Raw genomic sequence first — 14,025 nt, forward strand, 5'->3', positions numbered from 1 at the left:
CCTAGAATCTGGTCTGTCTTGTTTAGAGTTAAAGCAGGTAGTCTGGGCAGGTGTTGTACACACTTCCTGTAATTTAGGAAGTGCTGCATGATGCTCTACTTTAGATGAAATATATAAACAAGATCCTACTGACTTCTGGTCAGTAGAGATCCTATCATGCCTCTTAGTCTGGTTCCCTAGGGAAACTACTTACACAATCTTATTATTTGTCTGACCCAGATTTTAATATGCTGACACACTTGTCACAGGCTACATAGATGTTTCAGAGATACTATGTCTTTTCCAGTTTTGCAAGAATTAGCACCTAAGTAGAGGAAGGAATCCTTATTAATGCTCCCATTGAGGAAGAAGGGAGAACGTAGCAATTATTCATTGTTTGACAACAGCAAGCCATTCGACTGATTTGCACATCGCTCTGACATTCCTCAGCCAAAGCATTGCTTTATTCAGCTGCCTAATCGAAAAAGTCAGGGGATGGCTAGGGGAGAGATGCCAAGGCACACTAAGGTACTCCCCAGGGAAGAAGAGATACCGAATGTTCTTGGAGGAGGTGAGAGTCTGGAAGGCTGAAGGGGGCTGGGCGGCCTTGCAGTGTGACATAGCAGAGGACGGGAGGAAGGACTGCTGGGGTTATTCCAACGGGGAGATGTAAGAGATGTAACATAAATCCATAAAGAATCAAGCTTCATTAGTTCCACTTTTCAGGGAATAATTTGTTAGGAAAATATTGAGCTCTTAATTTTGGTATTTTGGATACATTTACACGATGATTTAACCCTTCTACAATTCCCTGCCTCAGTTGTAGCTGGTACACTGCCTTGCTGTTACACAGCAGGAACCTGCTGTTATTTGACCTGAAAAGATCATTACACGAGCTTTATTTGGTGTGCATTTAATAAAGTTGTAGCTGTTGTGACTATAACTCATGACTCCCATGTCATTCTGCAGTGGTGTAACCAGCGATTCAGCATTCCAGTGACATCAGTTCAAAGGGAAGTATGAGGGACGCAAATGTATGCCAGAGCATTGTGACTTTTATTGCTCCTCTCCTCCCGCACCCCTCTGTTAGGAAGATACATTCTCGAGCTGGAGAGCTGAGTACAAAGCACCCTTAGACCTTGTAGTGCAAAATGTAAAAAGTGATGTTATCTGCAGAAAATGGACTTTAGATTCTATCAGGGCACATTTAGCATAAAGCATTTCCTATGGTAATGCCTCTCACTTTCCCAGACTTTTAAAGGCTCCAAGTGGCACACAGGCTGCAGACCTCTTTGTAATGTTAATGAATCATCTTAATGGACTGTTTTAGCAGAAACATTCATCACCTTTTGTACCACAATGATTTTTTTTGTTATACTTAAATGGTTAAGTAGGTAATAAATGCCTATCAGACCAACCACTATGGTCTAGTAATCCACCTCACTATAAATCACCAGTGGATTATTATTGTCCTGCTTAATTAACACTCTTAAGGGATTCTGTCTTTGGATAGACTTTCACCTTGCACTGTGCAGCATTAACATCTGAAATAGGAAAATGTGGTTTTACATGAAAAGTTTTAATCAGTGTGACCTGGAACTGGTAGTAGTGGGTTGGACGAAATATGTGCACGTCTATTTCCCTGTGTCCAGGGGTGGTGGTTCCTTACATCAGCTTTCAGTGGAAGCTAAAATCAGACCTATGGGATACTTCAAGTCATAGCACAAAGACAATTTCACTATCATTTATATTCGGTCTTAAAGATATTTGGCTGTATTTCGTTGTAAATAGAAGCTCTAAAGTTTGAGTTCCGGGAGTTAGGAAGGCGGGGGAGTGGGGGTGTTTGTAAGTGTATAGATTGTGTGTAATATGGATTTGTTTGTGGTCTAATGCAGGCTGAAGTGTTTTTAGCAGTCTGGATCAAACCCTTTTCTTTTTCTTCAACAAAAGGTGAGAGGGGAAGTCTGATCCTGCTGCTCTTCTGTGAACTCTTTTCAGACTTCACAGCCAGAAAGAGTAAGCCAAGCAGCAAGAGTTCCTGGGAAAGGCAGGGGGGTCTGCAGGCTTAGATGCTCTTTGCAGAACAGTCCCTGAAGTTCTTTTGCAAATGAAATTCCCACATGGGGACACAAGCTCGATACAGGATTATTCAATATACAAACACTTTTGTATGAGGTACAGCTCAGTGCCATTTTTTCTTCTCCTGGCAGAACGTATACATGGCAGGGTTTGGTTTTTTTCCTCCTGCAATACAATTTAATGCATTTACTAGTAATTTCCTCATCTTTTGTCAGGAGAGAAAGACATTTGAAAAAGCCTCTTGTTAAGGCTGCCTTTCCCATCCATGAAATCTTATCCTGCCTCCTTTGATTTTGTTACATTGGTAATACTAGTAGTGCACTTACCAACTGCACCCTCTATGGATACCAATACTAACAGCAGTTACGCGAGATAACCAAGTGCTCAATTTCCATCTTACAGACAGAGCAACCAGCACGAAATGTTCTGAAATTTTCTGAGGTCTTTAAGAGTCACAACTAATAGCATAGCTGGAGACCCTGTTTCTTGTCTGCACACAAAGCTGGTATGCACATCCCTTTCCTCTTGGCTTTCTTTTTTCCTCCTTCTTCTTCCTTTTTTTATTTCTTCCTAGTATGGAAAATTCAAGAACAAATAAGACTGCAAAGTGGAATGCAAATACACTAAATCTTTTCAATTAGAAGACTGGCACTCTTGGTATAAATTCATTTCCTGAAACAAAACTCCCAATTACGTAAGATTAATTCTTTCCTCTAAGATTGTGTGGATTTGTTGACTTACAAGATCTCCTGTTGCATAAATGGAAATGTGCTATTTAATGTAGTATGCTGACCAGGGGCAAAACCATAGCATTAGCATTTTCACTGGGTATTTTTGTTTCAGATGAATGCTAATCTGCCAGGTTTTATCCTATTTGTAACTGACAATGTAGCTGAACATGTAGGAAATAGCACAGAAGACTAAAGGAGTGTGAACAAGGTGAAAAAATTAAACTAAGCTCATGCAGAATATGTTTTTATTGCATGAAGAACTGCAATGACAGAAAATAGGAATATCTTGTATTGTGAGGAGGAATGTGTGCATTGATATACAATAGTCTCTTCAAATAATTTAACAGAGATGCACAAAGCCCACACAGTTTCAAGTGTAGTCATGTCCTGAGAAGAATCTCCTCCATTCCCTCTAGACACACCCTGCTAATTAAATCCATCATTGCCTAGCAGTAAGCCCCAGGGTTCAATCTTTTCTAGAGCACTGTTACTATCCAACATTTTAGCTCATACAGTGGGCAGCCAAGATTTCATGTCCATGCATATATAGTAGGACTCCTAGCCAATATTTCCTACACTTTCCTCCTCTCCATCCCAATCTGGAGAGATAACGATTTGGTTGTGGGTTTTGTTGGGGTAGGGTTTTTTCTTTGGTTGGTTTTGGGGTTTGTTTATTGTGTGTGTGTGTTTTGGGGGTTTTGTTTGTTTGGTTTGTTTTAGTTTTGTTTTGTTTGTTTGTTTTTTTTATAGGTAAAAATTCCATGTCCTTTTCAGATTACTTCCTTCTATCCTAATGCAGTAAGCTGTATGAGGGTGGCAGGTTAAAGTCTAATAAGATCAAGAATCTCTTTTCCGTGTAGCTAGCTGGCCATGAGAAAATGCAGCAAGGATGGATATTGAATGACTTCTATAGTCCAGCAAGGTTTTATCAGAACAGGTCATCAACCTGTAGGCTGCCCAAACCTGTTCCACTGCTTCCCCATTGATTAAATATCTGGAAGCATTTACACATATATCAAATTCTCCATAATCTATTTTATCTTGATCTCACCCAAGTTTTTTTTTCAAACTAGGGCAAAAAAGTTCCCTCCAGTGGTGAGAAGAGATGGTGTATCTCCTTAATGTCCTTCTATACATTGAATTTCTTTGGAGCCAAACAACAATCTCAGATTTCCATGGGCTGAAATATCAGTGGACTGCAGTGAGGATATGGGAGGTAAAACCTGCCCTGTGTATGCCCAAATGTTAAGGAATTTAAAACCTGCTTTTTTTATTTGATTGCAGAATTGATATGTATGGGGGGAAAAAAGAAATAGAGAAAATGTGTAGCTTCCAGCCAAGTTCATATGGCCAAAACTCCTTCTGAATTTTGACACCTGTATTATCCAAAGGAAGACAGAGGATCTTGTCTGGAATGACCACTTCTGCTGTTTAGGGATTTTCACTCTCTTCTTATGTGTTTGTTCACAGCCTGTTTTCCTGCTCTTACTCTCTGCTCCACATATCATCCTGCAAATATTTGGAATATTGTGTTCTCTTCAAATCTTTGCTTTCCCTCCATTTTCCTCTACACCTCTTTATTATTTTTTACTTCTCTTCCCTGGGCTCTATTGTCATGGACCAGGGAAAAACATAATAATTGATGAATACAAAGACATCTCTTGTTTCCAGAAGTCCGTGAGTCATATATAGAAGGAGACTGGGAGAGTATGCTAGGAAAGCATGACTAGGTTCTTTTCTTTTAGTCTTCTTGTGATGTTCAGTGCTGCTTGCTGTCAGAAGCAGAGTATTAGGCTAGCTGGACTTTGGATTTACAAGTAGAATATGTCTTATGCTTTTTATTAAGAATAGAAGGCAGCAGGTAATTTAGCCCTTAGTTGTCAAACAGGACTAAAAAGTGTTGTGGTGTTTGTATTCCTTCTATTTTCCATCTCTTAAACCAATCCAGGGAAGCATGGTAGATATTTCTATATTTTGTTGCCAGCTGCTCTAGAAAGTTCATACAAAAGCTCCTCTCATCAAGAAAATTTGTGTGGCAATTTCTGTGTCCTTTCAGCACTATGCCAAAGCACAGAGATATTATTAAATAGGATGCAAAGTTATGAATTCAGTATAATGGGGGTGACTTCTCAGGGAAGACTTAAGAAAAATAATCTCAAACATTAGTTGATCTACTAAAGCACAAATCAATGTTTATACCTCCAGCAATTACCTGTACATTGCAAATTTTCTGTAGATGCAGCAATCAAATGGTCAGAAAGCTTTGGTTTGGCTACAAGTGAGTCCATGCCTCAGGTTTTAGCGTTGTAGAGATAGTTATGTCACCCACGTTGTAAACATTTTGTGTTTGTTGAATCGAGAGTCTGTGCTGATAATATTAGCCACCAGTCTGTGGAAACTGAAAAGATAGGAGGGAAAGGAAACCAGTTTTCTCACTGGGTACTGAAAAGCTGAATGGAACTGCATTTGGAAAGCACTAAAATTAGTATGAGCCATCTGAAAAGTGCTAGTAGATTGTAAATCCTGAGGGAAAGCTGAAAACTTGTTGGTGTCAAAAAGTTCCTTAAATAGAATACCTGCAGTTTAAATAACCAGAATTAACCCCTTTCCTCTAGCACACACATTCCAATGTGGTGTTCTGAGCAGATGCTTAGATACATGTCACAGCTGATGTAATAAATACCTGAAAGAGCTTGTAATAAATACAAGAATTAACCTGTCTTGATTATTCAAGTAACTGCTGCTGGTTAATTAGCATGCTCACATTCTTTGGGCCAAGAGATTTTATGCAGTTTTCTTTTCTTCCCAACTTTTTCCTTTGCCTTGGTGGGCAAAGTGATGCAATGGTGCCCAAACAGTTCAGTGAGTTCATTACAAGATGCTAATTTTCAATTCAAGAAGACAATAGTCCATATTACATTGTAAACTGAGCACTTCTGGCTTTTGCTTATGCAAAAAGAACTCTTTCCTAAAAAAACCCCAAACCAAACCCAACCAAAACATTCTGTCAACTATTAATTGCATACAGAAAAAATTAAACATAAAATGTAGCATACAGGTTGTCCTCTTTAGGTCACCTTCCCCAGCTATTAGCAAAGTTATTTTTTTCCACTATACCTGGCTTTAGAGAAGTTGACTTCTGCGCAGGATACTCCAGTGACAGAAGCTCAATCTCTCTATCACCACATATGTAGAGGAATGACTACAAAAAAGGAGAGTATGACGAGTTTTTTCCATGGATGAACAAACTCTGCATCTGTGCTCTGCAGACTGTAAATAGTTAGTATAAATCAATGCAAATATGCTATTGTTAATCTTGCCGGTAGTGATAGAGTACAAAGATGAACTTCACATATCGTTAGCATCAATCTGCCTCACTGCATTTATGGGCAAGACTCTTACCTAGGAAGTCATCTGGCAAAATTTAGAGTTTATTGGTTTTTTTTTTAAATGAGGATTAAAATAGTTATTCATGCTGCACAGAAATGTTTCTCCAATATCAAGTCCATCTGGGGAAATTTATGATTATGAAAACTTGAAAACAGTTATTGCTAATAATTTCTCAAACACTCAGCAAAAAGCATTTTTATTGCAGTCTTTTAGCATGACTGACCTCAGTGTATCCTTTAATATGTTTATTACAAGTGTGTTATACAAACCACTGAAACATGTCATTTCAAAGGAGTTTATTTTCAGTTTAACTCTTCATTAGCAGACAGAATAATCTACAATACAGAAGGAAAATCAAGACTGTTATTGCTGCCTTATAACAGCAGAAAGTTAGTATGACTGCAGGTGATGACCATATATTCTACAAGAGCTTGTCTTGTGAAAGAGGCACTATTTCATTGATGACACAAGAAGTTTTCTACTAGGGCTGGAAATCAGTTTGAATCTCTATTAATATTAGTTTGTGCATCATGCAAATTATTGATTTTGGTTTGTGATATGGTTCTGTGGTGATTTGGTTTGTTTTGTTTTCAATTCTATGTTATCAGTGACTAAATCCACCTGATAGGTGTAGCGTGACCGCTTTGGTTTGGGTTATGGTCTCTTGGCAGAAGAGGAATATGTGCAATATGAATGTGAAACAAGCTCCCAAGAGGTGCACACAACTGAAATGAAACAATGGGCACAGATTGTTCTGAAGACTGTTTGGTCAGTTTGATTCCATAATTCCACCTGTTTGCATAATTGAATTCTCCTAGTTGGGCATTTCTTTGTCCTGTTTCTTCCATTTCTAGCCTGAGAGATGTCTAATTTTGCTTTCCAACTTCTATTTATCATTTTCTTCCCACTAGCCACTCTTTTGGTTCTTCCCAGTGTAACTGTGACATGAAAGGGTTTAGGTAATAATCTTGTAATGGATTGCTGCACCAGAATGAAACCTCATTTCTTTTTTTCCCCAGGACTCCCTGGGAATCCTTTTACCACAGCTCTTTTCTCCCCAAGGAGATTATACAGAATTACTCTTGTGGCCATTCATTCTGTCATTGTGAGTGAACAATCTGATTCCCATCTGTTCCCATGGGTAGAACCATGATTCCCAGAAAACATACTGTCAGCACAGCACTTCTTAGAACTGTCAGAATTACTTCCAAAACACCGAGCCAGAAGTGCCAATATTTCATCAGTGTGTCAGTAATCCCCAAAACTACACTAAACCTGTAAGGATTTGGATCCCTGCAGACAACAGATGTGGTGTAATTGTCTTCTTCCTATTCATTATTCAAATTACCATTTTATTGCTTAATATGTTTGTGTGACAATCTGAGTATTTATTTCCCAGTGGCAACTTGTTTGTTTGTTGGCAAAAATGGATTTGTATAAAGTGTGTCTTTCTTTGTCAAAATAGGTAACATATATGAATATATATACACATATATGTGAATATTTATTTTAGATTGTAGAGCTTCATAATCAAGAGTCCTTAAAAGAATATAGAATGTCAAAATTATTTTAAAGGTATCTAAGAGGCAGCATGACTCTCCTTACATGTCATGATAGAATTTGTTCAGTGAATCCCATTTTCTGGAAGTAAATATGTATTTCAGCAAATACCTCTCTAGAATAAGCATGTTCTGCAGGAATTAAATAATGTTAATGGAATAATTTTTAAAATTACTTTAAGTAAAAATTAATGTTTTTATTAATTTGGCATGACAACATGGCTGAAATATCAAGAAAATCAATTTACCTAAATCTTAAAGGAACAGTTCCCTCCTGCTTGAATCTTTGAGAAGAGCCAATGTAGTGCAATTGCAGCTGTTCAGCAACATCTATCATTTGCTTACATTACACCAGTACTATGAGGCACTCTATTGTTAAAATGAGAGATAGGAATTGGTTCTCCTGATTTGCTTCATAGCATTCTAAAGTTTTGCTGAGGGTATGACCTCATCAGGCTCTCTACACCAAATACACAACTGGAGTGGTTGATCAGCATGTTAATTCTCCTTCTGACGAAGTATCAAACATCTTTAAATGGCTGAAAGAAAACCTTCTGCTTACAGAAAAGGCTTTAAATATTGTTTTCTTAGAACTAGTGGTTGGTCTGCGGTATCATCAACAATGCCATTTCTTCTCAACATGTTAAGGTCCCAGTCTTGCTCTCCTGGCACTCTAAAGTCCTTGTGAGTGGATCCAAACATGGAAGTATTCTAGCACAATTCAGGAGAGGCCCTTTAACATTAGAGAGTAGAGGACATGCAGAAAAATATTGAAATAATAAATGAATACTACACCAGATTCTTAGAAAGGAACCCTCTTTCTGGTAACAATTGTGACACCCACCAGCCATCCACCTGTGCCTAAGGCACAAGCAGGAATTCTTAACTAGCTGAGGCATTGCTGACAGCAATCATCTATGTATTGTTTATTAAAATTACTGAGATAACACACAAAAAACTTGGGTTTTGCATGGAACTGGTGTATTTTGCTTTCTCACAATGCATGTGATGTTTTCAGAAGGCTGATGACTGAGATGTGAGATCCATCAATCAGAGACTACAGCAAATCATTTTGTTAATATTTTTCTACTGACTTAATTAGGTTTTTTTTTTTTCCTTTTAATGATTTAGTTAAACTGATGCAGCATCCTGTAGTGGACTAATGGACGTAGCCTTGCAGATGTACAGATGTTCTTAGCATGTAAGTAATCATGGTAAATTATAATATACTTTAAATTAAGTATCTTAATCGATTGCATCAGAGTCTGATTGAAAGATTCCTGTCTGCTTTACCATTTTGCCACGTGTTATGTATCAGAGAAAAAAAAAGGAGGAAAAGAGAAGAAAAAAATATATATATAGAGAAAAAAGTATTCTTCTGTAAAAAGCACAAACAAACAAGCTTTTTCCTTACTACAGAGATGCAGGGACACTGCATTTATCTGAGTAGGAAAAGTGACCACAGTTGCTATTTCTGAATAAACTATCCATAATAGCTCCCTGTGTGGGTATTCTAGTCTGGAGGAGAAGTCACTGGTCGGTCAGTAAGTTGCTGCAGAATAGCTTATTCTGCAACAGCAATTCTAGTCAGTTTTCCAGTGTAGAAAAGCCCTTAGTCTACAGCTCCAAACCCCTCTTTGTGCCAGAAGATGTTGTCTTTTTTTTTGTGTTCTGCTACATTCTTTAAGTCCCCTATTCAGCACTGATCTCCCTTTGGGATCGTTGCATGAAATCAGCCAGGGAGAGCTTTATATTGCAGAAGTCTGTATTTGTTTTCACAGACTCCATACTTCCATTACCGAAACAATGCTGTAGCTGTGAGCAGTACCTTTTTGACTGTGGGACATCCTTGTGATTCATCTGGTCCGGTACCTTCTAGAGCCCCATCCTAAACCAGAAGACAGAAAGTTGCCTGAAGGAAGATCCATCAAGACAAACTCAAGACAGTCGGTAGCTTTCATTGCCAACAGCAGTGAAACAAGGCAAAACAGAGCAAAATGTCATACCTTCCTCCGTGCCCAAATACAGAAGATGATTTACAGCAGTGACATCCAGCTGACACATTGCTCTGAGTACAGAAAAAAGAGTGGTCTATAAATATACAGAAAGACTTTGAAAAATGTTTGAATGGACTAAAAATGTGTCCTGAAAAGGCAGTGCAGAGAATTCTTCACTGAAGGCCAGTTAACAATCTCACTGGATCCAGAACTACTTATACAACAACTCAGTAAGACATGTTTTGGCCCAGATTAATGTTTCTATTTGAATCATGATTTTTCTCTTCTCCAATAAAAAACAAAAATAAAACCACCAGCAAACCAAGATAAGACATCTGTGCTGGCTTTTTATTTGATATACTTTTTACTGAGCCTTAGGACCCTCAAAAGCAAAGGCTGTCATTTATCCAAAATGACATCATGGTGCCCCTGGCATTTTTGTGGTGTGGACCAATTAAAATTAGTAGCTTAATTAAAAATCACCAAACACATTTTTAAGGATGACATAAAGTTGATTTTAATCTAGGCTTCCAAAAATGAAGCAGAGGTCTGTTAATCAACTGCCCCACCTTTTTTTTGCTCTTTATACGGCCCACGGTGCTGGGTGTCAGCATAGACTCCTACGTCATCCTCTGACTTCACTTTCCCCAGGCATTATTAAATACTTAATAACAAAGGTCCATCCTGAATTTTACCTGTTGGCATAAATCTGAGGCCATGACAGCATAGGTGTAGAATTTATATAAATGAAAGGACTGATTTTGGCTTGAGTATTTTTAATGTACAGCAGCTGGCATTTTTGGGTTTAAAGAAGAAAATCACACCTGAGTGTTCATGCTTTCTAGGGTTTTGCCAACAAAAGGAAAACAGAAAATAAACAAGACATTTTACCTTTTGAAAGCCAGAAGAAATGGTGCAGCTGTTTCCAAGACTGCTATGTTCAAGCTGTCACATGAACATGAAATAGAAGACATTCTTGCTTTCCAGTTATGTTTTAGCACAGATGTCTTCCATTTGTTTGTTTCAACATATTTTCCCTTTAACACATTTTTAAATCAGATTTTTTTTCCTAATAGCATGTTTATGCAGTGTTCAGTTAAAAACAGATTTGGATTTTTACAAGTATATAGATGTTTACAAATCAATTCATGAGATGCTTATTACTGCTTATACAGTATGACATGCAGCTACCCAAGACCTTACCGCTGTTAATAAGTGGGTTTGGTCATATTTTTACTGTACAGACAGTAAGAGCAGCTGATTTCTGGGAGTTGCCAGAGAGAGGAGGGAATTGGCTGTAATTCACTCCTGGTTCCATAGCCTTATTATTTATTTAGCTGCTATGTAAGCACTTCAGCCTGGATTTTAATTTGATTCCTATTCCTTAGCAATGAAAAATGGAGTGATAGGTAATGATAGGTGTTTAACTGTGAGAAACAGAGCAGCATTAGGTACAGAGAGTGGTGCCATGTATTTGCCTAATCTCTTTTGTTTTTCAGATGTCATGGATTTTGATACAGAAGACAGCAGGGAGATTTTTAAACATCCTGTCCATAATATAGACAGTTATATTTATTATTTGCATGTGAAAGACCTTCAAAAGCAAGACAATCTCTTTGTTTCATTTTCAACAGTCGCTTACACTCAGCACAGGAAAGACATGGACCTGTGGGAGCAGCTCCAGAGGAGGAGCACAAAAATAGTCAGGTGGCTGGAACACTACTCGTAAGGAAAGGCTGAGGGCACTAGGGTTGTTCAGCCTGTAGAAGGCCTAGGGAAGACTTTATAGTGGCATTCCAATACTCAAAGAGCACTTAAGAAAGCTGGGGACAACCTTTTTAGCAGGGCCTCTTGCAACGGGAAACAGGTGATGGTTTAGAACTAAAAGAGAGGAGATTTAGTCTTGATGTAAGGAAGAAATTCTTTAGAATGTGGGTGGCGAAACACTGGCACAGGTGTAGAAGCCCCATCCCTGGAAACATTCCAGATCAGGCTGGATGTGGGCTCTGAGCAACCTGATCTAGTGGATGTCCCTGTTCACTGCAATGAGTTAGACTAGATGACCTATAAAGGTCTTTTCCAACCCAAACCATTCTATAATTTTATGATGCTTGGAGGCTTGGATGTTTCACAATATTTTCTCTATGTTCCTTTTTAATGTGCTCTTCTGAGACCAGATTAGGAGTCAGAAATAGTGCCTATGATAGTACTGGGGAAGCACAAACTTCTCAGCACATATAAATGAAGTCTTTGACTGTTCAGTCATATAATGCTGCCTATTTGCAGCCTAATTCTTGTAAATGAACCACAGTCTGTATGGCATTTATGCTAAATTGGGGGAAAGCATTCTTTTATTTCGTTTATTTTGTGTTTCTTTGTCCCAAGTAATTGTCTTGCCCTGCCACCCACAATACATTACTGCTTCTAAAAGCATTAGAAAATGTTGGATCTGAAAATCATTGTGACAGAGGTTAGATGAAAGTTACTTTTAAGACAGACCTGTTAGAATGTATTTTTGGCTGAAAGATTAAACACAAGAAGAAGGGATGGTAACAAAGAAACACTTCCTCTTATGATGATTTGTCTCACCACAGAATAAATATTCCATGAGTGTCTCTCCAGAGCTAGGCAAACTGAAAATGTATTCATTTTGGAAGGGTTTTTAAAAACCATGTTAGTTGGAAGGAGATATCCCATTTGAAGTTGTTAGCCGCTAGCACTGAATGACTTTTCATCTCCTGTTTCTCTGGGCTTTGCTCATTAGAAATAGAGCAGCAACTTTTCATGTAACTGGCAGGTGATAGATGTGGCTCCTGTTTCATCCTAGCTTATTCACAGTACAATCTGTTGGCTCACACAATGTTTGTCTTTCCAGGGATTGTCCAGATCAGAAGCAAGGAAGCTGGAAAGAATCTGAAGCTTGCTGGAACACAGTAGGTGTACTCCTGACAAGTTCTTAGATGGCTGGTGGGGATTTTCCCCCCATGTTCCTGCTGTAGTTTTTAAGCCTCCATTTATCTCTTTAGCACTGCTAACTTGCCCAAATACTTCCGAATCACTGCTTTTAACAGAGGTCTCCCTTTTCTTTAGGCTTGAGTGAAAGATTGAATTCCACAAGTTAGTTGATATTAATTGAACATAGACTGGTGTGCCTACCAGTCTAGTAAAACAATGAAAGACAGACCACTTGGAGATAAATGCTTACCAGAGCAGTCACAAACACTGAATGTAAGAGACTAATTACATATGAAAAGAGGAATGGAGTAAAGAGAAGGAAAAATCATGCATATGCTTTAAAATATATTGCATATTATTTATTGTATTTATGCAGTTATTTATACATGAGAAATCAGTAGCAAGCAATTGAGAATCTTGGCACTAAGATAAATGCACATTTTTGTTCGGTATAGCTCTTTTATTGCATAGCATGTAGTGATGGTAACATGTTTTGATCCAGGCAGGTTCCTCTTAAGCAGCTGCAGACAGACTTTGAATCTGGAATCAGACAGCTCACACAGTCTGTTTCACAGCATAGCTTCCTTCAAAAGCCTCCTCATAAGAGCAGGTGTTTATAGTAGGAGACAGTCTTAAGGGAACATTTTGGTAACAGGGTATCTGTTAAAGCAAACAAATCTGAAAGTGTTTCATTACCTATAATACTTGTTTTATCAAGGATTAGTGAAATCGTGTTACATTTAACAGCTTCAAAGTAGTAACCTTCTTTTCCTTGCCATCTGTGGTGCCCTCTACTGCATGTCTTTGGAGAAGCAAGACAAATGCTGGGATAACCGCATCAGTTACACTGATTTTTCACATCTTTCTGTCCATCTTAACGTTTGATAGTAGCTCCTTATTTGCTTTCCTAACAGAAAGGAAGAAAGGAGTAAAGGAATAAAAAGGAAGAAAAAAAAAAGAAAGATGGAAAAAAAAGAAAGAAAAAAAAAAAAAGAAAGAAAAAAAAAAACAAAAAAGAAAGGAAAAAAAAGAAAGAAAAGGAAAAATAAAGAAATTAAAGATAACAAAAGAAAAAAAAAAGAAAAGAAAAAAACCGAAAATAAATAAAAGAAGAAAAAAGAAAAAGGAAAGAAAGGAAAGAAAAGAAAAATGAAAGAAAAGAAAAAAGAATAAAAAAGAAAGAAAGAAAATATAAGGAAAAAAGAAAAGAAAAAGAATAAAAAATAAAAAACAAGAAAAAATAAGAAAAGAAAAAAGAATTAAAAAGTAAAAAAGAAAGAAGAAAAGAAAAAAGAATTAGAAAGTAAAAAAGAAAGAAGAAAAGAAAGAAGAATT

General features: G+C 37.6%; 1 long non-coding RNA gene across 7 annotated transcripts in view; it reads left to right on the forward strand.

The window, feature by feature from the left end:
- Positions 1–13,594, forward strand: part of LOC137446915 (uncharacterized) — a 120,157-nt gene extending 106,563 nt beyond the window's left edge. For 2 of the 7 annotated variants that reach the window (XR_010988751.1, XR_010988754.1), the window contains 4 exons: positions 3,863–4,005; positions 8,870–8,939; positions 9,520–9,965; positions 11,235–13,594. This is a non-coding gene — a long non-coding RNA (uncharacterized lncRNA). Of the gene's footprint in view, positions 1–3,862; positions 4,006–6,787; positions 6,948–8,869; positions 8,940–9,519; positions 9,966–11,234 lie in introns of all 7 variants that reach the window. The other 5 variants (XR_010988752.1, XR_010988756.1, XR_010988753.1 and 2 more) reach the window with 4 other exon arrangements.
- Positions 13,595–14,025: the final 431 nt, after the last annotated feature.

The sequence above is a fragment of the Melanerpes formicivorus genome, unplaced genomic scaffold (genome assembly GCF_026170545.1).
Source record: "Melanerpes formicivorus ecotype bairdi unplaced genomic scaffold, bMelFor1.0.p_v2 SCAF_19, whole genome shotgun sequence".
Classification (NCBI taxonomy): domain Eukaryota; kingdom Metazoa; phylum Chordata; class Aves; order Piciformes; family Picidae; genus Melanerpes; species Melanerpes formicivorus.